This window comes from Stenella coeruleoalba (genome assembly GCF_951394435.1).
Source record: "Stenella coeruleoalba genome assembly, chromosome: 3".
Classification (NCBI taxonomy): domain Eukaryota; kingdom Metazoa; phylum Chordata; class Mammalia; order Artiodactyla; family Delphinidae; genus Stenella; species Stenella coeruleoalba.
In genome coordinates this window covers 155677143-155704614 of record NC_137148.1, presented here as the reverse complement: position 1 = coordinate 155704614, position 27472 = coordinate 155677143, and positions in this window count along the sequence as shown.

Below are 27472 nucleotides of genomic sequence, written 5' to 3'. Positions count from 1 at the left end.
ATACTGTTTTCCATAGTGGCTATATCAATTTACATTCCCAATAACCATGCTAGAGGGTTCTAAAGGAGACACTTTTGATTCAAATATACAAATAGATTAGCAGTAAGATTATAGAAAAAGATATATCATGCAAACAGTAACAAAAAGAAAGCAGGAAAGCCTATATTAATATCAGGTTAAATCAATGTTAAGACAAAAAATGTTTCTAGAGACCGTGAAAATTTATTACAATTAAAGTCACAATCAAGAAATATAACAATTATAAACATATATGAACACAAAAGAACCCTGAAATACATGAAGCAAAACTGACCAAACTGAAGGGAGGCAAGCAATTCAACAATAATAGTTGGAACTCCAATACCAATCCCAATAATCAATAAGACAACTAGAAAATTTGCTTAGAAAATAAGCAAGAATGTAGAAGATTTGAACAACACTATCTGTTAACTACACCTAACTGACATCTATTAAATATTCCATCCAACAACACCAGAATGCAAATTCTTCTCAAGTATACATGGGATAATCTCCAGGATAAACCATATGCCATACAATAAAACAATTCTCATAAATTTAATAAATTAATTAATGTATAGATGTCAACAGCATAAGGAAATTTGAGAAATCCACATATATGTGGAAATTAACACACTTTCAAATGACCAATGAGTAGAATAAATCACAAAGGAAATTGACAAATAAGAAATTGAGCTGAATTAAATAAAAAACACAAGAAACCAAATTTATGAAATGCAGATAAAGTCATATTTAGAGGAAAATGTACCGCTTAAAACACATATATTAGAAATCTCAAATCAATAACCTAACTTTCCACCTTAAGAAACTAGAAAAAGAAGAGGAAACTAAACCAAAGTAAGCAGAAAGAAGGAACTAATAAGGATGGTAGTGGGAGTAAGTTAAATAGGAAACAGAAAAACATAGGGAAAATTAATAAAACCAAAAGTTTGATAACATTTTAAAAAACGGACAAACCTTTAGCCATTGTTAATCAAGAAAAATGAGAGAAGACACAAATTGATAAAGTCAGAAATGAAAGAGGGACTATCACCACCACCCTTACAGAAATCAAAAGGATTTTAAGGGAGTGGTATAAACAACTTCATGCCAACAGATTAGACTACTAAGATGAAATGGAAAATTCTTAGAATAAAAGACAGAAGTTACCAGAACTGAATCCAGAAGAAACAGAAAACCTAAATCTTCTTGTAAGAAATACTGATAATAACTAAAAATCTTCTCAAAGCAGTGAGTGTAGATGTGGTTATTAAGAGTAGCATTAGGGCTTCCCTGGTGGCGCAGTGGTTGAGAGTCCGCCTGCCGATGCAGGGGACACGGGGTCGTGCCCTGGTCTGGGAAGATCCCACATGCCACGGAGCGGCTGGGCCCATGAGCCATGGCCACAGAGCCTGTGCATCCGGAGCTTGTGCTCTGCAGTGGGAGAGGCCACAACAGTGAGAGGCCCGAGTACCGCAAAAAAAAAAAAAAAAAAAAAGAGTAGCATTAGAAGGCCTTGTGGTGATGGTAGAGTTCTGAATCTTGGTTGTGTTGGTTACGTGAATCTACACGTGTGATAAAATCTCATAGAGATACACACACACACATGTGCACATCACCATTTGGGGAAACTGGTACATGGACTATTCCTGTATGTATATATATTTTTGCTGTGAATGTATAATTATTTGAAAAGAAAAAGTTAAAAAAATTATTCCAGAAAATAGAGCGGGAGGGAACACTTTTCAACTCATTCTATGAGGCCAGGATTATCCTGATACCACTCAGATAAACAAATCACAAGAAAAGAAAACTACAGACCAATATTCTTCATATCACCCAAAACAACAAAATAAAAGCAGGGCTTCCCTCATGGCGCAGTGGTTGAGAGTCCACCTGCCGATGCAGGGGACACGGGGTCGTGCCCTGGTCTGGGAAGATCCCACATGCCACGGAGCGGCTGGGCCCATGAGCCATGGCCGCTGAGCCTGCGCGTCCAGAGCCTGTGCTCCCCAGCGGGAGAGGCCACAACAGTGAGAGGCCTGTGTACCGCAAACAAAAACAAAAACAGACAAACAAAAAAACAAAATAAAAGCAAAACAAATCTGGCAAAATATATAATTATATGCCATGACCAAGTAGGATTTACCCCAGGAATGCAAAGTTGGTTTAATATCTGAAACTCAGTGAACATAATTCACAATAATAATAGAATAAAGGGCAAATGATCATCACAACAGATGCATAAAAATGTTTCACAAAATCCACCACCCTCTCATAATAAAACCCTTCATAAACTAGGAATAGAAGGGAATTTCCTGAACCTGATAAGGAGTATTTACAAAATACCCACAGGTGACATTATACGTGGTGGTCTTAGTGGTGAAATACTAGGCACTTTCGACCTAAAATCAGGAACACGAGAAGGAAGTCTACTCTCATTGCTTCTATTCAACATTGCACTGGAGGTTTCATCCAGTGAGACTAGAGAAGGAAAAAAAAATCCAGATTGGAAAATAAGTAAAACAGTCTTTATTCACATAGAACAAGTTCCTATATATAGAAAAACCCTAAGAGACACATGCATGCACGCACACACGTGTGTGTGCTTCTACAACTTAAAAAGGAGTTCAAGAATGTTGCAGGATAGATGTATATACCAAAATTAATTGCATTTCTATAAAACAGCAATGAACAGTCTGAAAATGAAAGTAAGAAAAACAATTTCATTCACTTATCCACAAAAAGAATAAAATACATAGGAACACATTTAATGAAAGATGTGGAAGACTTGTACACGGAAGACCACAAAACATTGGTACCGAAAGCCAAGGAAGACCCAAATAAATTGAAAGATATCTTATGTCTATGGATGGAAGACTTAATATTGTTAAGATGGCAGTATTTCCCAAGTTGATTCTACAAATCCATGCAATCCCTATCAAAATCCCAGCTGGTCTTTTTTTTTTTTTTTTCAAATTGACAAACTAATGTTAAAATTCACATGGTAATGCAAGGAACCAAGAATGGCTAAAACAATCTTAAAAAAATAATAAAGTTGAAGAACATATATTTCCCAATTTTTAAACTTACTACAAAGCCATGGTAATTAAGGCAGAGTGATAGTGGCATAAGACACATAGTCCAATGGAACAGAATTGAGATTCCAGAAATAAACCCTTACATTTATGGTTAATTAGTTTTGGACAAATGTGCCAACACAATTCAATGGGGGAAAGGACAGTCTTTTCAATAAATGATGCTAGTACCACGGGATAGCCACACACAAAAGAATGAATTTGGACCATTACTTCACACAATACACAAAAATTAACTCAAAGTAGATCATATTCCTACATGTAAGAGCTAAAACTATAAAGTTCCTAGAAGAAAAATATAGGAATAAATCTTTGAGACCTGTGTGTAAGAAAAACCTCACCCAGCCTCTTGTGTGTTTCTTCTTTACTGTCACACTACTATTACACTCACAACACTTCTGACACCAGGTGTGTGAGGGTTTTCCCCACACTAAGAAATTCTGTGACACCAGCTGAGTGTCCTACAATTTAACTCAGTTCTGACACTGTGTACCTGAAGATAGCATCTCAGATCCCATAGATTATGGGCTCAGTCCCACAAGACTGCCCCCCATTCAGGTGCCAATCACAAGTAATAGGTCCCAAGTTTCCCCACAACTATCCCACTTGGCTGCAGATCAGAGGTTACCATGACCTCCTACCTCTTGGATTCACTAATTTGCTAGAACATGTCACAGAAGTCAGGGAAACACAGTTAAACAGTGAGCAATGTGGGAGCTGGGGGTGGTGACCCCTGCACAGTTGAAAATCTGAGTATAACTTTACAATTGGCCCTTTGTATCTATGGTTTCACATACACCAACTGCAGATCTTGTAGTACTGTAGTAGTGTTTACTTTAAAAAATCTTCATATAAGTGGACCCACACAGTTCAAACCTGTGTTTTCCAAAGGTCAACTGTATTTATGTTTACTGGTTATTATACAATAAAGGATATGATAAAGGATACAGATGATCTGCCAGCTGAAGAGATATATCAGGTGAGGTATGGAAGTGTCCCAAACTCAGGAGCTTCTGTCCCTGTGGAGTTGTGGTACATCACCCTCCTGGTACATGGATGTATTCACCAACCTGGAACCTATCTGAACCCCATGCTATTGGGATTTTACGGAGGCTGCCTCACATAGGCATGATCAATTATTAAGTCCATTTCTAGCCCCTTTCTCCTCTCTGGAGAACTGGCGGTGGGGCTGGAAATCCCAAACTTCTAATTATGGTTTGGTCTTTCTGGTGACTAGTCCCCATCCAGGAACCATCCACAAGTCCACCCAGTCACCTCATTGGAAAAAAAGATGCTCTTATCAAGAACTCTGTGTCAGAAATAGAGACAAAAACCAAATATATATTTCTTACTATAAATCACAATATCACATCTTGAGTTGGGCAAAGATTTCTTAGATATAACACCAAAAGCACAGGTGATAAAATGATAAATTGGACTTCATCAAAATTAAAAAATTCTGTGTTTCAAAAAGAGACCATCAATAAAGTGAAAAGATAAGCCACAGATTGGTAGAAAATATTTGCAACTTATTTATCTGATCAGGGACTTGTATCCAGAATTCATAGAGAACTGAAACTTGGAAAATGATCCAATTAAAGATGTGCAAAATATTTGAATAGACATTTTGCCAAAGAAGAAATATGAATGGCCAATATTATGAAAAGATGCTTAATATCATTAGTTATTACGGAAATGGATATTAAAACTACAATAAAATACCACTTCTCTCCCACTGAAATGGCTACAGATGGAGACAGATGGTAACAACTGCTGGTGAGAAAGCAGCAAAATGGAAACTTTGATGCCTTGCTGGTGGGAATTTAAAATGCAGCAACCACTTTGAAAAAACAGTTTGGAAGTTTCTTCAAATGTTAAACATAGATTTACTGCATCATCTAACAATCCTCTCCAAAAAAAATGTGTCCCCACAAAGACTTGTATGCAAATGTTCACAGCAGCATTGTTTACAATAGCCCAAAAATGGAAACAACTCAGATGTCCATCAACTGATGAATGGATTAACAAGTGTGATATACACATACAATGGAATATTTTTCAGCCAAAACAAGTAATAAAGACAAAGGACCACATGAAGACACAGGGAGAAGCCAAAGAAAGAGACCTCAGAAGAAATCAACTCTGTCTGACACCTTGATCTCAGACATTTAGCTTCCAGAATTGTAAGAAAATAAATTTCTGTTGTTTAAGCCACCCATTCTGAGGTACTTTGTTATGGCAGCTCCAACAGATTTTGGTACCAGGAAGTTGGGTATTGCTGTAACAAATACCTAAGAATGTGGAAGTGGCTTTGGAACTAGGTAATGAGAAGAGTTTTGAGATGCATGTTAGAAAAGCCTAGATTGTCTTGAAGAGACTAAATATGGTCATTCAAGGTGATTCTTCTGAGAGCTCAGAAAGAGAGAACTGTACAGAAAGCGCCTATCACTATATCTGCATATATATATATATATATATATATATATATGCTATATATATCTGTTTCTATATATTTCATCATGAACAGAATATTGACACAAATATGAATGTTAAAGGTGCTTCTGGGGAAGTCTCAGATGGATATGAGGAATGTTATTGGAAACTGGAGGAAAAGCAGTCCTTGTTACAAAGTGGCAGAGAACTTGACCAAATTGTGTTCTAGTGTTTTGTAGAAAGTAAAAGTTGTCAGTAATGAACTTGGATATTTAACGGAGGATACTTCTAAGCAAAATGTTGAAGCTGTGACTGGGTTTCTCCTTGCTGCTTATAGTAAAGTGTGAGAGGGAGACAACTGAAAAAGAAATTATTACACAAAAAGGAACCAGAACTTGAAGGCCAAAAATTCTCAGCCTATTCATATTGCAAAAAAATGAGAAAGTGTGTTCAGGAGAGAACACCAAAGATGTGGCTGGACAGTCTTTACTAAAGAGATTATGGGTGTGTGACATGGATCCAATCACAGCAGAAGCACAGTCAGCTTGGACTGAAGAGGACAGAGGTGGGATGAAATGAAGGAAGGCTGTCAGACTTCTGGGGTTCTACAAGCAGAAAATTAGATGATAGAGATATCTGGATGCAAACATGCATCATCCTTCGAGTAGAGGGAGGAATGACTCTAAGGGTGGGTCAGGGGTAAGCAGAGCTGCTACTACCACCATGGGTCCTGAACGCACAGACCCAGGCAGCAGGACTATTTCCTCATTGGTTCCAGAGGGTTTGGGGATAAAATTCTGGGAGAAGAGGGCAGAGCCACCACCCTTGTTGGACAGAAAATTCAGCCAAAGTGGATTTCCTTAAAATCTGATGGAACTTTCCACAGAAGTTTCTTAAAATTAGCCACATATATTAATGTCACACAAAAAATGTCAGCACGCAAATGTGTGCTGTAGAAATATTGCAGACTGGAGAGTAAAAGTTGTGAGTTCTAGTACTGATGTTGATATAATAAACAAAATCTTTGAATAAATTAAAAATGTAACGGAATTTGCCCTGCTAGGTTTTGGGCTTGCTTAGGACTTGTCAGCCTTCTTCTTTCCAATTCTTCCTTTTGGAATGGGAATATCTATCCAATACCTGTTCCACCATTGTATTTTGGAAGCCCATAACTTGTTTTGTTTCATAGGTTCACTATTGTAGAGGAATTTTGCCTCAGGATGAATCATACCACTAGTCTCACTCATATCTGATTTAGATGCTATTTAGATGAAATTTAAGACTTAGAGTTGTTGTTGGAATGGCTGTTGACTTTTGTGGCTGTTGGAATGGGACATATATTTCACATCTGAGGACTTGAAATTTGGAGGCTGAGAGGGTGGAGTGTTATAGGTTAAATTGTATCCTTGCAAAATACATATGTTGAAGTCCTAAGCCCTAGTACCTCAGAATGTGACTGTATTTGGATACAGAGTTTTTAAAGAGGCAATTAAGGTTGAATGAGGTTATTGGGAGTGGGCCCAAACCCAATTCGACTTGTGTCCTTAAAAGAAGAGATCAGGACATGCACACACAGAGAAAAGAAAGATCATATGAAGATACAGGGAGAAAAGACACAGGCCATCTACAAACCAAGGAGAGAGGCTTCAGGAGAAATCAACTCTGCTGACAACTTGATCTCAGAATTGTGAGAAAATATATTTCTGTTGTTTAACAACAACAACAAAAAAGAACTACTAATACAAGCTGCTATACAGATGAACCTCAAAAACATGCTAAGTGAAACGAGGCACAAGAGACCATATATTGTAAGAGTCTGTTTATATGAAAGGTGTCCAGAAGAGACAAATTTATAGAGACAAAAAGTACATTAGTGGTTGCCCAGGCCTGTGAGTAAGAATGGGAAGTGACTGCAAATAGGCATGAGTTTTCTTTTTGGGTTAATAGAAATTATAAAATTAGATATAAAATTATAAAATTAGTTATAAAATTAGATATTGGTGAAAGTTACACACTTTACAAAGTTACTAAAGATTCTTGAAGTGTAATATTAATACAGGTGAATTTTATAGTACATAAATTATATCTCAATAAAGTTGTTTTAAAAATTAATGGTTGAAAAAATTCCTTAAGATGATACTCGTTGGATAACAAATTTTAATGTGTCTATAATTAGGATTTATTCTTTAACTGAGAACCTTCAAATACCTGGAACAACTCCATTCATATTGTGGTAGAATATCCACCCATCATAAACTTTTCTTTTATTTCATTTTAAAAAGGGCTTTGAAGCACAGCAGGCAGATAAAACACTGGGAGATTAAGTCAGTCTTGTTAAAATTTTTTGCATAAAAATGAAAGTCAAACTCCTGAATTTTAGAACCCACTAGAATATTTAAGTATAGCCCTTTAGATGATGGTTACACAAAATCATACTTCCCTCCTCTGCCTGCTGAGAGCAGCAATGACTGGAATAACTCCTTTGAAAAATGACCTGGCCTGGTAAAAGGTCACGGGTCATTCACTAAGTGATAACAATTCAAAATAAGGCAAAAAGATTTCAAAACAAACAAACAAAAAAAACAAAACCAAAGAAGTGGGGGTAATTACTAAAACCTCAAAGATTTTTATATAGTCTGAATATTCTAATGTATTCACCATTCAACTAAAAATATTAACTTCAGTCAGAATACTTATAGGGAGCCAAATTCTGAGTTCAAATTTAAATTGCCAGGTCACTTCTCCCATCCCATAGACACAAACTTACTGAAAAGGAATGACACAAAGGCCTACAGGATCTGCTAAGAGGCAGAAAACAGAGATTAGGATGAAGGTAAAGCACGACCTTCAAAACAGGAATTCAAGTTTTAGGTCCCAGATAACATAGCTCCTGGACATAGAGCTGCCTAAAAAGATACCAGTTCTCTACCTGTAAGTTTTGACTTCTGGTCATTATAAACTGTCTTGGAAACCTTACTTCCCAGGGAAGGGGACGGGGAGCCAAGAAGGGGCACCTGGAAAGTAAGGTTCTCTGGGAAGGAGAGGAAGATGGGGGACAGCACATCCACTCTGGCTTCCCGCATCCCGTGGGTTCCCTCCTGTGGTCCTCCTTCCCCCTAGACGCCTGGGTGGCTATGCCATCCCGCAGGATCTCGGCAGCACAGGTTCTGAACGGCTTTCACCTGGGGCATCCGGTGCTGACCCCAGAGCTCCAGCATAGAGTGAGCGCTGCTTAAGCCCGGAGCTGTTCGGGTTGGGGGAACACCGCCAGTCACTTTCCCGCGAAGAAGCTGGGGACTGGCCGCGGGAAGGGCGGCTGCACCCCAGGCAGCCGGTCCTCCACTTGCCAACACCCGAGGCCCGCAGCAGCGGTCCGGAAGCAGGCGAGGCCTCTCGCAGGTCTCGCGCCCCCTTTATTCACTCACTCGTTCCAACAACGCGTCACAGGCGGCACGCCCGCCAGTCAGTAGCTAATGGAAACCTCTCTGAGCCACTGACTCCATTTGAAGGACCCGACCGTTCAGTATTGTGCCTCATGGGCGGTTACCTGAGCCGGCCTTGCCGACGCCAGCAGTCGCCTGCTCTGCGAAGCGGGGACCAGCCGGGGAGAACCGAGCTCCTCGGGCCTGCGCAATCCGCCCGCCGTTTTCCCCTCCCTTTCCGGTTTCACTCGGCGGTCCCAACCCTGGACCTGGTTCGCAGGCTGTCATACGAGGATCCTGTGGCTTCACCCTGTCGTCGTTGGCACCGTCGGCTGTTTATCATAGCCCATCAGTGGCAATATCTAATCCAGCAAGCCTGGTGTTTATTTCTGGGGGTCTTTTCCTCGGTGCCCTGGAGTAGAAGCCACTGCTGTCTGCTTACAGCTCCAAGATGTTCTGTACCTCAGTGATCCCGAAGATGGCACCTGCTAAGGGCAAACTGACACTCCTTTTGGCTCTGAAGCAGATAATCATCTGTATGTGGTCTTCACTGTCTGTTCACCTCCCAAACTTTTGTGGAAAGGAGATCCTGGTGAGGGCCCTCGAAGAAAGCAGTCAACTGAGAGCCAAGGAAGAGAAGGACCTGACAGCCCTGGCTGAGAGCAGGAAAGGGCTAATGAAGCAAAAGAAAGGACACTCAGCTCCCGAGAGTCAGGACGAACAGAGAAGTGGCTCGAACCCCGGTGGGAATGCGCAGTCTGTGTTTAGAGGGCCGATGGCCAATGGGGTCCTCTCTTCCTTTGTGCCTGGGCCTGGGCCTCTGAAGAGAGACTTCTGTTCCAAGAGCTCTGAAGATATCCTGATTGGGAAATCCCAGACCTACTTTCTGAGCTCATGCAGCAAACGAAATGCCATCTCCAGTTCATACAGCTCCACTAGAGGTTTCCCACAGCTGCAGAAGAGTGGTCCAGGTGCAGCGGGGCTCCTGGGCCCAGCCTCATTGCATCCTCGTGTGCTTTCAAAGAAAGCCAGTGAGGAAGGCTGTCAGTCTAGCCCTTCAGCCTCAGTGGAACCACAGAAGAAGACCAAGCGTGAAAAGGTTGTGGATAGCCCCTTAGAGCAGAAACAAAACTTATATTGCTCACAGCCATCTGATAGCTCCAGACACCGGAAACAGAAACGCAAGATTCCTCTGCTGATGCCCTCGAGACGAAATGGCCCACTGATTTTGCCCCCACCACCCCAGCTAGGTTATCGAGTCATTGCTGAAGACCTTGACATGGAGAAGAGAGCTGCGATCCAGTGGATCAACAATGTCTTGGAAGGGTAAGACAGAAGCTATCTCAGACTGCAGAGCCCCTCAGACTTCTTGTTTCCACTCTGCCAGCCCCCAGAACTGAGGAGCTTCTGGAAGATGTAGAGCTCCCCAGACCCAGTGGTCTTCCCGTAGCTGGCTGGAGCAACCACTTCTATGGGCTGTTTGTCCTGGTTTTCCCTGTTTGTCTTGCTCCACCTGGCTTAAAAAAATTTTGTTCCTTTTCCCTGGCCCACCAGGGTCTGTTCCCCAGTACTTTGCTGCTTGGCCCCTCAGTGGTTCCCCAGTGGTCAGGATCCTTGCAACAAAAGAGGGACACTTTGGACCAGTGTTCCTCCAGGCAGGAGCAATATACCACTGCTATAATATAGTATACCAACTATACCACTGCTGCTATAGTTGCCTCTTCCCACCTTCTCCATTTTCTTAATTGGGCCCTGGTCCATCTTTCTTAGAATCTATATATTCTCTCTCTCTCTCTGAACATTTGGTACCGCATGAACACTCAGTTGATGAACAAAGTCATATATGTCACATACATATAGTCACATATTTATATGTCATATATATTTATATATAAAGTCATATATAATGTAATATATATTATGTGTATACTATATATTATATAATGTAACATAAGAATACACAGTATATATACATTATATATTACAGATGTATAATATACTATGTATATATGTATAACATATATGTATATATGTGTATAATTAGTATGTGATTATAATGTATAATATCAATATATAATATTTGTAATATTGCATGTATATATTACATATTCATATATAATACGTATAACAGTGCATATTACATTTTATAACATATACATATACATGTTTAATACGTTATGTATAGAATATATATTTTTTTGATTTTGCATATTTTATTTTATTAGAATTATAATATAACATTTATTATTTTTCTCACATATTTATTGCTTTTTATTTTTATTTATTTATTTATTGGAGTATAGTTGCTTTACAATGTTGTGTTAGTTTCTGCTGTACAGGGAAGTGAATCAGCTATATGTATACATATATCCCCTCTTTTTTGGATTTCCTTCACATTTAGGTCACCAAAGAGCATTAAGTAGAGTTCCCTGTGCTATACATTAGTTGTCTATTTTTTCATTAGTTATCTATTTTTATCTATTTTATACATATTAGTGTATGTGTCAATCCCAGTCTCCCAATTCATCCCACTCACCCTCCCCCTTGGTGTCCATACCTTTGTTCTCTACATCTGTGTCTCTGTTTCTGCCTTGCAAGCAGCTTCATCTGTACCATTTTTCTAGATTCCACATGTATGCTTTAATATATGATATTTGTTTTTCTCTTTCTGACTTACTTCACTTTGCATGACAGTCTCTAGGTCTATCTACATCTCTACAAATGATACAATTTCATTCCTTTTTATGGCTGAGTAATATTCCATTGTATATATGTACATCTTCTTTATCCATTCATATATAATATTATATTACATTACATATGATAATATATGTTGAATACATATGTGACTTTTTGCTAATTTGTCAAATATTCCTATCTTTGCTTTTTGAATTCACAGTGGAGGAAGAATTGGCTTGTATGAGTGGCCAGACTTTTAACTTTTCAGGTTTTCTGTGGCCCAGCTGGGAAATCTGGAACCACTTTACACCTCTAGATGCTGAGTCCTGATTTCTGTGTTTTGGAAAGGCACTTGCCTTTTCTCTCTCTGCTTGTCACCTGCCTACCTGACCTCACTATGGGCTGGATCGTGCCTAGTGTATGTTAGGGAATGATGTGACAACTTTAGTCTTTTAAAAAATTTTAAATATGATATAATTTTAGACTTGCAGGATAGTACAGAGATCCCCAACTAGTCTTCATCTAGCTTCTCCTAAAGTTAACATCTTAAAGAACAGTTATTGAAACCAGGTAATTAACACTGTTACAATGTTATTAGCTAAACTTCAGACTTTAATTGGATTTCCCCATTTTTCCAGTAAAATTTTCTCCCTGTGTCTGTATCAGTCCAGAATCCCACATTTCATTTAGTTGTCATGTCTCCTTAGTCTACTCCAAAGTGCGACCATTTTTCTATCTTAATATCTTTTGTGACCTATATACATTTGAAGAGTACCAGTTAGGTATTTTGTAGAATTTTCTTCAATTTGGATTTGTCTGCTGTTTTCTCATGAGTACATTGAGCTTATGGATTTTTAAGAAAAAATCCCACATAGGTGATGTATCCTTCTCAGCATATGGGAAATATTAATCTTGATCACCTGATTAAGGTGGAATCCGCCAGCGTTCTCCACTGAGTAGTTACTATTTCTCCCTATTTAATACATAGTTAAGTGAGTCATACTTCGATGCTACACAAAACTCCTGTTTATCCTTAAACTTTCACCACTAATTTTGCCATCACCAGTGGATCTTGCCTGCAGCAATTATCATTGTGGTGTTCTAATGGTGATTTTCTGCCTCTCTTGTTCTTCTACATTTAATTAGAATTCTTCTCTAAGGAAGAGTTCTCTGCATTTATTTATTTATTCAGTCATTTATATCTGTATGGACTCATCAATATTTATTTTTTTATTTGGGCTGTATCTATTATTATCACTGTTAATTTTGTTGCTCAAATTGTTCCAGATTTGACCATTATAAGTTCTTTCAGATCAGATACTGAGTCTTTTTAACATGGCTGCATCTTCCTCCCCGCTTTTCCCAAGGATTTATTTACTGTCTAGCCCACAAGATGCTCCAGGGTTATCTTGTATTTTACCTGCCCCAGTTCTGGAGTCTACCACTTTTCCAAGGAGCTTTGGTTCCTTTTATTGGAGAAGAAATTTAGAAAACAAAATCTGGGCATTTTGGTGTGCTCATGGCTACTAGGGAGTATTTTTTTTTCTAGGTCCTCTCAGCGGACAGAACTGGAAATATATGTTCCCATTTACACACACTTACATATATTTCTGTATTTCTCTATGCTTCTGTGGGTGTGTATGCATCTGTGTGTGTGTGTGTAAATGAGTTCATACTGATACCTCAGACTCTAATATAGTGTAGAACCAGGGTTCATTTTAGAAATGTTCCCCTTGGCTTATGTGTAACTTCTTCAACAGTTTCTCCAGAGAAACCTGGTTTAATTATCTACAGTATATTTACTTATTTGTCCAATTAAAAATGCACGTAGTTTCACAATTTCCAACCCTGTGAGCAATTTACTGAAGTGTTTGTGTACAATTCTTTCTGTATTTAGCCTTGCAGCATCCACGAAAACACTGCTTTTAAAAATTACTTGGTTTAACTCCTTTCAGCAACCCTGCAGCAAGGTTATGTAATCAATTTGTACCACACTTAGATTCATTTGTCATAGTCTGCATTCCATTTTGGGTTCCTCCAACAACCTGGTTGATTTTGATTTGCAAAGTAAAACACTCTTTGTGGAATAAAGTTTGCTTACATTTTTTGAGTATTTTTGTGTCTGTATTCATGAGCGATGCTGGTCTGAAATTTTGTTTTCTTGTGATGCCTTTGTCTGGTTTTGGTATCAGGTTAATACTGCCCATGCAGAATGAGTTGGGAAAGCTTCCTTCCCTCCTCTACTTATGGAAGAATTTGTAGAAGGATTGGTACAATTTATTCTTAAAATATTTGGGAGGATTCACCAGTGAAGCCATTTGGCTCTGGGTTTTTATTTATGGGAAAATTTTCATTTACTAATTCAGTCTCTTGTTATAGGTCTCTTGTTATAGGTGTAAGGTTTTCTAATTCTACTTGAGTTAGTTTCAATAATTTGTGGCTTTCTGGGGACTTTGCCTACTTCATCTAAGTCATATAATTTGTTGGCATGAAATTGTTTGTGGTATTTTCTTATAGTTCTGATATCGTTAAGGTAGGAGGTGATATACTTTCCTCAATTCCTAATTGCTTTCACCGTTTGATATTATGTGGGGCTGGGAGGTCTCTGGTGGACCAATATCCTGAACTTGGCGCTCCCACCTCAGAGGCACAGACCTGACACCCAGCTGGAGCACCAAGACCCTGTCAACCACACGGCTCAGAAGTAAAGGGAGAGAATAATTAATTAATTAATTAAAAAGAAATAAAGTTTTAAAAATTGTTTAAAACTAAAAATAAAAAAGTAATTAAAAAATAGAAAGAAGAGAGCAACCAAACCAGAAAATAAATTCAACAATGATAACAAGTGCTAAAAACTATACTAGAAAAAACCCAAAAAACGGACAGACAGAACCCTAGGACAAATGTTACAACAAAGCTATACAGACAAAATCACACAAAGAAGCATACAGATACACACTCACAAAAAGAGAAAAAGGAAAAAATATACACATAAACATATTAAAAAAAGGAAGAGAGCAACCAAATCAATAAATCTACCAGTGATAATAAACTCTAAATACTAAACAAAGATAAACATAAAACCAGAAACTAGTCAGTCGCATACAGCAAACGCCAAGTCTACAATTGCTCCAAAAGTCCCCGCCTCAATTTTGGGATGATTCATTGTCTATTCAGGTATTCCACAGATGCAGGGTATATCAAGATGATTGTGGAGATTTAATCCACAAGGCTGCTGGGAGAAATTTCCCTTTCTCTTCTTTGTCTGCACAGCTCCTGGGGTTCAGCTTTGGATTTGGCCCTGCCTCTGAGTGTAGGTCGCCTGAGGGCATCTGTTCCCTTTTGGGAAGTCTGAGGTCTTCTGCCAGCGTTCAATAAGTGTTCTGTAGGAGTTCCACGTGTAGATGTATTTCTGATGTATTTGTGGGGAGGAAGGTGATCTCCCTGTCTTACTCCTCCACCATCTTGAAGGTCTCTGGCACTTACTTTTGAAAGATAATATGGATAGGTACAAAGTTTTTGGACTGATACATAAATCACCTCACCACTTTGATATTAAGCACTGTAAGTTTTGCGTCTGTTGGGAAATGCATTTTCAAGGATAAGATTTTCTGTTCTTGTTTCAGGGTCAGTCATTCAAATGTGGACTTGTACACTCCAGTATGTGTCTTGGGTGAGGTATTGATCCTCTGTTTACTTACAGATAAAATGGAGATAATCATAAGTGAGAGTTAAACTGTGTTTATATAAGTCCTCTATGATGTCAAGTGCTTTGCATTTATGGTCCCTTTTATTCTTCTTCATGTAATCACAACTATTTTTGTCTTTTACAGATGATGGAGCTAAGACCCTGAGCAATCAAATAACTTGAGAATGGTGACATCATGACTCATCTGCATAGGAGCTGACCCTCAAACACGAGCACCTAGGCTGTACTCTGTTCTTGTAGTGCAATATCACATTCCATGTAGGTTTATTTTTATACATAAATAAGATAATCGTCTAAAAAGTGTGAACCGTCATGTGTGACATATACTTAAGTGTTTGGTACATTTTATCTCTTATTATGACTAGTTCCCCCCTCTGTTGACTACATCTGTCCCCCCTTAGAGAATCCTCCTGCTTCACTTGACTGTCATGAGAATGCTCATGTTTCAGCTAAGGTGCTGGCTCACGACGCTCCTCAACCCTTCATTTCCCAAGGAGCCACAAGCAGTTCCAGTTTCCATGCATGCTTGGGGGAAGCACCCCTTCCTCCTTCTGGAACACTCTCTGTGTCATGCCACTGAAGCGTTTGTGTGTCCAGAGCATCATAAAACCCCTTGTCGGTGGCACCATCAACTTCAACCTCTGACCTCCCTCTCTACATAAGTGCTCAAGTCAGATACGTGAGACCAGGTCAAGGACAAATGCCAATCCACTGTCTCGCACACACACTCCTCCTTCTCTCTTGCTTCTTTTCCCCTCAGATTTCACCTGTCTTCCCATCCCACTTCCAGCCACTCATCTTCTCCATCACCAGCTTTATAAAATCCAATTTAGTTTCCTATTCTAGAATAGTGAGAGCTGGGGCAGAGCTTCAACTGTTTAAGAGGATAGGGGCCTGAGACCTGAATCAGAGATAAGTCCTAAATGAGGACGAGAAGGCTGAGACAAGATGTGACACCAACACTGGAGCAGAGGGCTCTGTGAGGCCCATGCCAGAGGAAGACTACACTGTTCTAGATTGGGACAGGGAAAGAGAACCTAGTGTTAGGTGGAGAGAAAAGTGATCCCACCCTAACCATTTCCTATAGGCCCCTTCATGGATATGGAGGAGGAGGAATTCCCACAGCAGACTGTCCTGGGAGAGAGTCACTGATTGTGGAATTGTAGACACTGGACAGTCAAAATATGACCCTTGCTGCTTAGGGTTGAAGCCTAGCATTTGTTTCCTACAGCCGATGCTGAGCATCAGGGTATGGCAGCACCAGGGTACTAAGAAGGTTGGCTATGGTCAAGACTCCTTTTCCTTCCCCTAGAAGTGGTCAGACAGATACACAGCAGGCTGGCTCAGAGCCTCAAGATATGATAGGTGATTCAGGGGACACCTGCCAAATTTCACAGGCTTAAGTGCAAGGGGAGTGTCTAGCATAACTTAAGAGACCATGGGCTTATGGAGTGGCAGCCTCCTGGATGAGACAAGTGCTGACCTGGGGTAGGGACATCCACTGCTTCCACTTCAGCATGGTCTGCTGCAAAGATGATACCCTGACTTCTGTATGTGAGACTCTTCTCTCAGAGGCCTTAGGTTTATTATCAGAGATATTTGAATTTTGTGTTTTGTATTCTATTTTGCCTCTTGTGGCCATAAAAGGCAGGGTCTGCCTCTCTCCTAAGGATGTGGATATCATTTGTATTCATCATCTTGTAAATGAAGGTGTCCACAGACAAGTGACTGGATATGGAAAGGTGGACAGGAGCCAGGCAGAAGATGGAAGCTTGGGGACCCATGATTCTTTCCCTATTAAATCAGTGGGGTCAAAAGAGGTGGGTACCCCTTCTTTGAAAATGCAGTTAAAAGTTAAAAGTCTTTTTCCCTCCACTCCCTGCCTTTATCCAATGTTAATGATATTCTCCTATGAATGTACATGTATAAACATAAATGGCACACAGAAAAATTTGGTACCATTCGTTTTACAAAAATGGGATTATAAAATATGCACTTTTGTGCATTTCTTTTCTTCCTTAACAACATGTCTAAGAGCTCTGCTCTTAGAGCTGATAGGGATCATTCCTTTTAAGATCCTAATCCTGATAGTCACCTAACCCTAAGGTACCAACTCAAACACTAACCCTAATTCTTAAATCTAAAATGTCCTAACCTTGAGGCGTTACTCCAACTTTAACTCCAGCCCTAACATTAGGGTCCTCACCAGAATCCTATTCCCCAGACCCTATAAACTCTAATGCTGACTCTGAGGCCCTAATCCATATGGAATTAAGCTGCAATGTACTCACTATTTTTTGAAATTTTTATTGGAGTATAGTTGCTTTACAATGATGTGTTGGTTTCAGGTATACAGCAAAGTGAATCAGTTATACAAATACACATATCCCTTCTTTTTCAGATTATTTTCCCATATAGATTATTACAGAGTATTGAATATAGTTCCCTGTGCTACACTGTAGGTCCTTATTAGTTATCTATTTTATATATAGTAGTCTGTATATGTTAATCCCAATCTCCTAATTTATCATTCTCCCCCTTTGGTAACCATAAGTTTGATTTCGAGATCTGTGAGTCTGTTTCTATTTTGTAAATAAGTTCACTTGTATCATTTGTTATTAGATTACACATATATTTGTCTTTTTCTGTCTGACTTACTTCATTTAGTATGATAATCTCTGGGTCCATCCAAGTTTACTGCAAATGGCATTAATTTCATTCGATTTATGGCTAATAATTCCATTGTATATATGTACCACATCTTCTTTATCCACTCCTTGGTTGATGGATATTTATGTTGCTTCCATGTCCTGGCTATTGTAACTAGTGCTGCAATGAACATTGGAGTGCATGTATCTTTTTGAATTATGGTTTTCTCCAGATATACGCCCAGGAGTAGGATTGCTGGATCATATGGTACTTCTATATTTAGTTATTTGAAGAGCCTCCATACTGTTCTTCATAATGCTTGTTCCAATTTACATTCCCACCAACAGTGCAAGAGGGATCCCTTTTCTCCACATCCTCTCCAGCATTTATTGTTTGTAGAATTTTTGATGAATGGCCATTCTGACCAGTGTAAGGTGATACCTCATTGTAGTTTTGACTTGCATTTCTCTAATAATTAGTGATGTTGAGCATCTTTTCATGTGTTTGTTGGTCATCTGTATATCTTCTTTGGAGAAATGTCTATTTAGATCTTCTGCCCATTTTTTTGATTGGGTTTGTTTTTTTGATATTGAGCTACATGAGCAGTTTGTATATTTTGGAGATTAAACTCTTGTCATTTGCTTCATTTGCAAATATATTCTACCATTCTGAGGGTTGTGTTTTTGTTTTGTTTATGTTTTCCTTTGCTGTGCAAAAGCTTTTAAGTATAATTAGGTCCCATGTTTTATTTCTGTTTTTATTTACATTACTCTAGGAGGTAGATTTTAAAATATATTGCTGTAATTTATGTCAGAGAGTGTTCTGCCTATTTTATGCCTTTTCTAAGAGTTTTAGAGTATCTGGTCTTAACATTTAGGTCTTTAATCCATTTTGAGTTTATTTTTGTGTATGGTGTTAGACAGTGTTCTAATGTAGCTGTCCAGTTTTCCCAGCACAGCTTATTGAAGAGACCGTCTTTTCTCCATTGTCTTTTCTCCATTGTATATTCTTTCCTCCTTTGTCATAGATTAGGTGACCATAGGTGCATGGGTTTATCTCTGGACTTTCTATCTTGTTCCATTTATCTATATCTCTGTTTTTGTGTCAGCACTATACTGTTTTGATTACTGTAGTTTTGTAGTATAGTCTGAAGTCAGGGAGCCTGATTCCTCCAATTCCGTTTTTCTTTCTCAAGATGGCTTTTGCTATTTGGGGTCTTTTGTGTCTCCATAAAAATTGTGAAAATTTTTGCTCCAGTTCTGTGAAAAATGCCATTGGTAATTTGATAGGAATTGCATTGAATCTGTAGGTTGCTTTGGGTAGTATAGTCATTTTCACTGTATTGATTCTTCCAATCCAAGAACATGGTATATCTTTCCATCTGTTTGTGTCTTCTTTGATTTCTTTCATCAGCATCTTATAGTTTTCAGAGTACAGGTCTTTTGCCTCATTAGGTAGGTTTACTTCTAGGTATTTTATTCTTTTTGATGTGATGGAAAATGGGATTGTTACCCTAATTTCCCTTTCAGACTTTTCGTTGTTAGTGTATAGGAATGCAAGTCATTTCTGTGAATTAGTTTTGTATCCTGCGACTTTACCAAATTCATTGATGAGCTCTAGTTGTTTTCTGGTAGCATCTTTAGGATTTTCTATGTATAGTGTCATGTCATCTTCAAACAGTGATAGTTTCAATTCTTCTTTTACAATTTGGATTCCTTTTATTTCTTTTTCTTCTCTGATTGCCATGGCTAGAACTTCCAAAACTATGTTGAATAAAAGTGGCGAGAGTGGACATCTTTGTCTTTTCCTGATCCTAGAGGAAATGCTTTCAGTTTTTCACTGTTGAGAATGATGTTACCTGTGTGTTTGTCATATATAAGCTTTATTATGTTGAGATAGGTTCCCTCTATGCCCACTTCCTGGAGAGTTTTTATCATAAATGGATGATGTATTTTTGAAAAGCTTTTTTCTACATCTATTGAGATGATCATATGGTTTTTTAATCTTCAGTTTGTTAAAGTGGTGTATCACACTGATTGATTTGTGGATATTGAAAAATCCTTGTATCCCCTGGGATACATCTCACTTGCAGGGTGTATGAACCTTTTAATGTATTGTTGTATTCAGTTTGCTAGTATGTTTTGAGGGGTTTTGCAACTATGTTGGTCAGTGATATTGGCTTGTAATTTTCTTTTTCTGTGGTATCTTTTTCTGGTTTTGGAATCAGGGTGATGATGGCCTCATAGAACGAACTTAGGAGTATTCCTTCCTCTGAAATTTTTTGCAAGAGTTTCGGAAATATAGGTGTTAGCTCTTCTCTAAGTATTTGATAGAATTCGCCTGTGAAGCCATCTAGTCCTGGACTTTTTTTTGTTGGAAGTTTTAAAATCACAGTTTTGACTTTAGTATGTGTGATTTTTCTGTTCATATTTTCTGTTTCTTCCTGGTTCAGTGTTGATTGTACCTTTCTGAGAATTTGTCCATTTCTTCTAGGTTGCCTATTCATTGGCATATAGTTGCTTGTAGTAGTCTCTTATAATCCTTTGTATTTCTGTGGTGTCCATTGTAACTCCTCCTTTTTCATTTCTAATTTTATTGATTTGAACCCTCTTCCTTTTTTTCTTGATGAGTTTGGTGAAAGGTTTATCAATTTTTTATCTTTTCAAAGGACCAGCTTTTAGTTTCATTGATCTTTTCTATTGTTTTCTTCATCTGTATTTCATTTATTTCTGCTCTGATCTTTATGATTTCTTTCTTCCTACTAACTTTGGGTTTTGTTTGTTCCTCTTTCTCTAGTTGCTTTAGGTGTGACTTTAGGTTGTTTGAGATTTTTCTTGTTTCCTGACATAAGATTGTATTGCTATAAACTTCCCTCTTAGAACTGCTTTGTTCCATAGGTTTTGGATCATCATGTTTTCATTTTCATTTGTCTCTAGGTATTTTTAAATTTCCTCTTTGATTTCTTCACTGATCCTGTGTTTGTTTAGTAACATACTATTTAGCCTCCACGTGTTTGTGTTTTTCACAGTTTTTTTCTTGTAGTTGATTTCTAATCTCATAGTTTTGTAGTTGGAAAAGATGCTAGATATGATTTCAATTTTCTTTAATTTACCAAGGCTTGATTTGTGGTCCAAGATGTGATCTATCTGGGGGAACGCTCCATTTGCACTTAAGAAGAAAATGTATTCTGCTGCTTTTGGGTGGAATGTTCTATAAATATTAGTTAAATTCATCTGGTGTAATGTATCATTTAAGGCCTGTGTTTCCTCATTGATTTCCTGCCTGAATGATTTGTCCATTGTTGTAAGTGGGGTGTTAAAGTGGGGTGTTAAAATAGTGTTACTCTTGATTTCCCCTTTTAAGTCTGTTAGAATCTGTGTTATATATTGAGGGGCTCCTATGTTGGGTGCATGTATATTTACAATTGTTATATCTTCTTCTTGGATTGATCTCTTGATCATTATGTAGTGCCCTTCCTTATCTCTTGTAACAGTCTTTATTTTAAAGTCTATTTTGTCTGATATGAGTATTGCTATCCAGTTTTCTTTTGATTTTCGTTTGCATGGAATACCTTTTTCTATCCCCTCACATTCAGTTTTTATGTGTCCCTAGATCTGAAGCAGATCTTTGGTAGACAGCATATATACGGAAGGGGACTTGGGAATAGGTGGCTCCACCTCCCATGCTAGCCTCTCCAGAGGGTCCTTGTGGTCCCACCCCCAGAAGTGAGGACCTACGGGTTTTCAGACAGAGAGAGGCTGTTGAGTCATCACAGGATGAGGGAGAAGGACAGTCTCCTGGTGTGACCCTGGAGCAAAGTCTCTGACTCTGAGCTCTTATTGACTTATGCCCTGAGGCATAAGTCCAAGGTCCAACCTTCTGGAGTCCAAAATGAGCCTGACTCGAGGGATCAGGTCAGGGGATGCTGTGGACAGGAGCTGCTTCTATGAGTTAGTCATTAAAACTGGAGCATACCTGTTTCTCTGGGGGTGGGAAAGCCAAGAGAGAAAGGGGTGAATTTTTCAAGAAAGAAGGGGGCCAAAATGAGCCAGAAATAAGTCAAAGGGAGTATCAGGATGGGGAAATTTTCCTCCTACCCCTTTTGGGTTCTTTTGATTAGTTATAACAATTAAATTGCCACAAGATGGATTAACAGGAGAAAAAAACACTTTAATTCATAAGCACAGAGGTCTCAAAGAAATGGGACTCCACTCTGAGTGGACAAAAGGGACCAAAGTAGGCTGTTTGTTTACAGATCATTTTAGACAAAAAATTTGTGAAGATTTAACAAAACAAAGGGGCTTGTGTTTGGGGTAGCAGACTATTGAATAAGTAACAAATTTTGTTTATACATCTTTCATAGTCTAGAATTCCTTAACTGTGGTAATAAGGATGCTTTTAATCCTCCTGGTACAGGGTAGATACCTTCACATGAGTGACTTATCTCCTGCTTTCAGGAGGAAAGGGGGTGTCGGAGTGGTTTTTTAACCACCCACAGGCTGTTTCTCAAGTAACTTTAATTCAAAATAATCAATATGCCTTTGTGGCATATTTTGGGATGGTCTGCCTTAGGCCCCAACAGGGGCATGGAAGGGGATGCAAAACAGAGGAACTGGGAGACAGAAGGAACTGAAGGAGCTGACAGGGTGCCCTACAGTCCAGAGTCATCCCCCCACCGCAAGCCTGGGTCTGAACAGGAGGAGGGGGCTGGAGGCTGGGGGCTTGGGGTCCCTTCTATCTCCCTCCTCCCTGATCTGGGAGACCACTGGGTTCCCCTGGTGCATGACTAGGCAGGACTGGGAGAGGCATCAATCCCGCAAACCATTTGTAAATTTTGGAGATTAATCTTTTGTCGGTCACATCGTTTGCAAATATTTTCTCCCATTCTGTGGGCTGTCTTTTCATTTTTTTTATGGTTTCCTTTGCTGTACAAAAGATTTTGAGTTTAATTAGGTCCCATTTGTTTAGTTTTGCTTTTATTCCCATTACTCTGGGAGATGGATCAAAAAAGATATTGCTGTGATTTATGTCAAAAAGTGTTCTGCCTGTTTTCCTCTAAGAGTTTTATAGTATCAGGTCTTACATTTAGGTCTTTAATCGATTTGGAGTTCATTTTTGTATATGGTGTTAAATAATGTTCTAATTTCATTATTTTACATATATCTGTCCAGTTATCCCAGCACCATTCATTGAAGAGATAGTCTTGCTTCCTTTGTTGTAGATTAATTGACCACAGGTTCTTGATTTTATTTCTGGGCTGCCTATCTTGTTCCATTGATCAAACAGCTCATGCAGCTCATATCAAAAAACAAACAACCCTCACTTTGATATAAAGCAGAAACTAGCACACCATTGTAAAGCAATTATACTCCAATAAAGATGTAAAAAAAAAGAAAAAAAAACAAACAACCCAATCAAAAAATGGGCAGAAGACCTAAATAGACATTTCTCCAAAGAAGACACATAGATGGCCAAGAGGCACATGAAAAGATGTTCAACATTTCTAATTATTAGAGAAATGTAAATCAAAACTGTAATGAGACATCACCACAAACCAATCAAAATGGGCATCATCAAAAAGTCTACAAACAATATATGCTGGAGAGGGTGTGGAGAAAAGGGAACCCTCCTTATGCTGTTGGTGGGAATATAAATTGGTACAGCCACTATGCAGAAGGTTCCTTAAAACTAAAAGTAGAGCTACCATATGATCCAACAATCCCACTCCTGGGCATATATCCAGAGAAAATCATGGTTCAAAAGAATACATGCACCCCAATGTTCATTGCAATGCTGTTTACAATAGCCAAGACATGGAAGCAACCTAAATGTCCCTTGACAGATAAATGGGTAAAGAAGATGTGGTACATATATACAATGGAATATTACTCAGCCATTAAAAAATGAAATAATGCTATTTGCAACAACTTGGATGGAACAGGAGATCATCATAGTAAGTGAAGTAAGTCAGACAGAGAATGACAAATATCATAGGATATTGCTCATATGCAGAATCTAAAAAAAAAAATTGATACATATGAACTTATTTACAAAACAGAACCCGACTCACAGACTTAGCAAACAAACATGGTTACCAAAGGGGGAGGGATAAATTGGGAGTTTGGGATTGACATATACACACTACTATATTTAAAATAGATAACCAACAAGGACATACTGTATAACACAGGGAACTCTGCTCAATATTCTGTAACAACTTAAAAGGAAAAGAATTTGAAAAAGAATAGATGCATGTATATGTATAACTGAATCTAACACAACATTGTTAATCAACTATATTTCAAAATAAAATAAATGATAAATAAAAATTAAAAATAAAATATAAAAAATCCCGCAAAGTGGCTCCCTGTTCATTTGCATACACCCCGCCCCCTCAGAGCCCCTCCTTCCACTCTCACTCTTACAAAGGAGGTGCAGAATTTCCTGCTAGGGCAAAAGCCCAGTTCCCAGGTGGAAGTGCTTTCCTAGAAGGACATGAGGAGGGAAGAGGTCCATTCTGGGACCTCAATCCCCCCTTTCCATAAACACATTTTTAAAACATCTTGAAATGGATAAAAATGGAAAATTTCTAGGGAAGAAAATGGAGACAACAGGACAAAAAGGAGGGCGAGAGTGAAAAGGACAGGGGGAAAAATAAAGCCAGAGCTGCCTGCCCCCATTCATGGGCATGGCCACTCAGAGGCCACCTTGAAGTTGCAGCTGGAAGGGGCAAGCTTTGATGGTCTGAGTGACCAGCCTTTTGTAGCTGGAGTCATGCTCTGGGAAGTGGGTGGCAGGGAGAGGAAAAGTCAAGAAAAGAGACAAGTTGGGGTCTGGGGCAGAGGTAGACAGTGCCCACAGCCTCTAGAGGGAGCAGTACTGGGGGTTCTGGGAGGTTGGAGTCAGCACTGAGGGCAGAAGGGAGCATGGGAAGCAGAGCAATGGAAGCTCCAAGAGGTGGAACTGAGGAGACTCCTGCCCAGCTCTGCTTGTCCAGAATGAAAACACCCTGAAGGGGGATCCTGGAGAGAAGGGCACAGACTCCTAAGGACACTCCCCCACTCTACATGTTTCTATGGTTTCATAGCTCATTGTTTTTTAGTGTTGAATAATATTCCATCCTCTGGATGTCCCACAGTTTATTTATCCACTCACTTCCTGAGGGATATCTTGGTTGCTTCCAAGTTTTGGCAATTGTGAATAAAGCTGCTATTAACATTCTCATGCAAAGTTTTTTGTGGACATGTTTTCAACTCATTTGGGCAAATACCAAGGATCTTGATTACTGGATTATATGGTAAAACTATGCTTTGCTGTTAAATAACTTCTCAAATTGTCTTTCAAAGGGGCTACACCACTTTGCATTTCTAACAGCAATGGATAAGAGTTCCTATTGCTCCATATACTCACCAGCATTTGATGTTGCCAGTATTTTAGATTTTAGTGATTCTAGTAAATGCGTAGTGATACTTCATTTCTACTTTCATTTCCAGTTCTTTAATGACATATACTGTGGATTAACTTATAATATGCTTATTTTTCATCTTTATATCTTTTTTGATGACGTGTCTGTTCAGAGTATTAGCCTATTTTTAAATTGGTTGTTTTCTTTCTTGTTGAGTTTTAAGAGTTCTCCCTGTATTTTGGATACAAGCCTTTTATGTGTTTTGCAGATACTTTTTTCCTAGTCAATGGTTTGTCTTTTCATTCTCTTAACAGTGTCTTTCACAGAGCATACGTTATTTAAAGAGAATCCTTATATGCTTCATTCATTTCTACTACATTCCACACCCGAGCAAGTAAAGGGGGCCTTTCAACGTTCACACTCCTACCTGGGGAACAATGCATACTTTGAGGAGTGAAGAAGCCTAGGCAGGATGCTTGCCAGGAGTTCATGGTCCTTTTGCTTCTGAACACAAGGCTTCTGGCAGCTCTCGTGGCAACCTCACAAATATTTGCCAGAACCTCTAGAACCTTGCCAGGCACAGCAAGTCATGGTATTCAGCTCCCTACACTGAAAGAGCCATAGTTGAAAAATTTTGTCCTTCTTTTGTGTACCACAGGCACCTTTTCTATTTGGGAAAGGGGCCTTTTTGTTTTCTTCTTTTTCACGGTGGGAAAAGCCTTCACCCCGTTCGGCCTTTACACACTCAAGTGAGTGCAGATTTCCATTACCTTTTGAGAGTGTACTATTGCAGCGCTCTTGAATAGAATTCTTCTGTAAACACACTTAAAATATATTTCCCACTCCAGGAGGGAAAGCAATTAATCAGAACTGTTTCTTCTATGAGAGAAAGGGCTGGTGATACAGCGCTTGTGTATCTGATGGTTCACTGGCCGACTGAAATGATTTTGCCCCCCCCCCATTGTGGGGCATATGTTGTGCAGCCTACATCACTTAGGAATTACACTTGCTAGATTTCCTTTCCTACGGAACACATCGCTGCCTGGCTTACCCTCAAGGCACACGTTCTTTGCCTTGCCATACCCTACTCGAAAGCTGAGCACTGGTAGCCTACTTCCAAGGCCTTCCTTTTGTGACTGGACACGGTGATGCTGGTCGAGACGGCCTCTGCTTCTCTGCTCTTTGAGAAGGCTGCTTTCAGGATACACTCATTATAGTCTGTTCAAAGTTCAGCCTTCGGCTTCTCTCAACTAACGACTTACCTGCCCTCGTCCCAGTGCAAAGTGCCTAACCACAAGTGCACGCTCTGACCCCGATGTCCACACGTCAATATTCCAAAGGATTCACAGGCTTCACAGGGGTACTGCTTCCACTTCCCCTTGGAACACAGCGTGCTACGTGGCTGAGGCTGCATCTCTCCAAAAGCTTTGTGGGCAGAACTCCTACCACTCTTCTATCATAGGTAGTCCAACGCAGGGTTTCCTGTAACATTTGCAGAGAGCATTATCTGTGGCACATTTCCTTCTTCTTCCCTAAACATTGTCTTTACTTTCTCAACTGGGGGAACAGGCTTCTGCTGCGGTGGATGAGGCCTGCTTACTGCTTGGCATAAGCTACAGAGAAATGAGTGCAGCTGTAGAGGACTAGTCAAAAGAGCTCAATGACGTCTGAGTCCAACAGTTGTCTTGCCACAGAGTTCATAGATGTTTTCCATCCCAGGAAAGAACGTGCTGCTTAGGAGTTATTCCTAGCATAAGCAATGAATTGTGGCATTGCATCTGTCCAACTCGTGCTGACTGTTGCCATCTCAAAGTGTTTTCGCACCAATCTCCTTGGTTCTATTTTGTAGAGGCCACTCAAGAACTACCCTTACTTACCCAAGGATCTCAATAACGGACTATTTATATTCAGTATGCTTATCACCTGCAGCAAGCATAATGCAGCCAAAACACTGGCCTAGTTTCTGGATAAAACAGTCTTGACTGCACTAGGAGTCTCCCGAAAATTATGGGCTGTTGGAGGAGGCCTTAGTTACAGTCCAAGTCACTACCTTGATTTG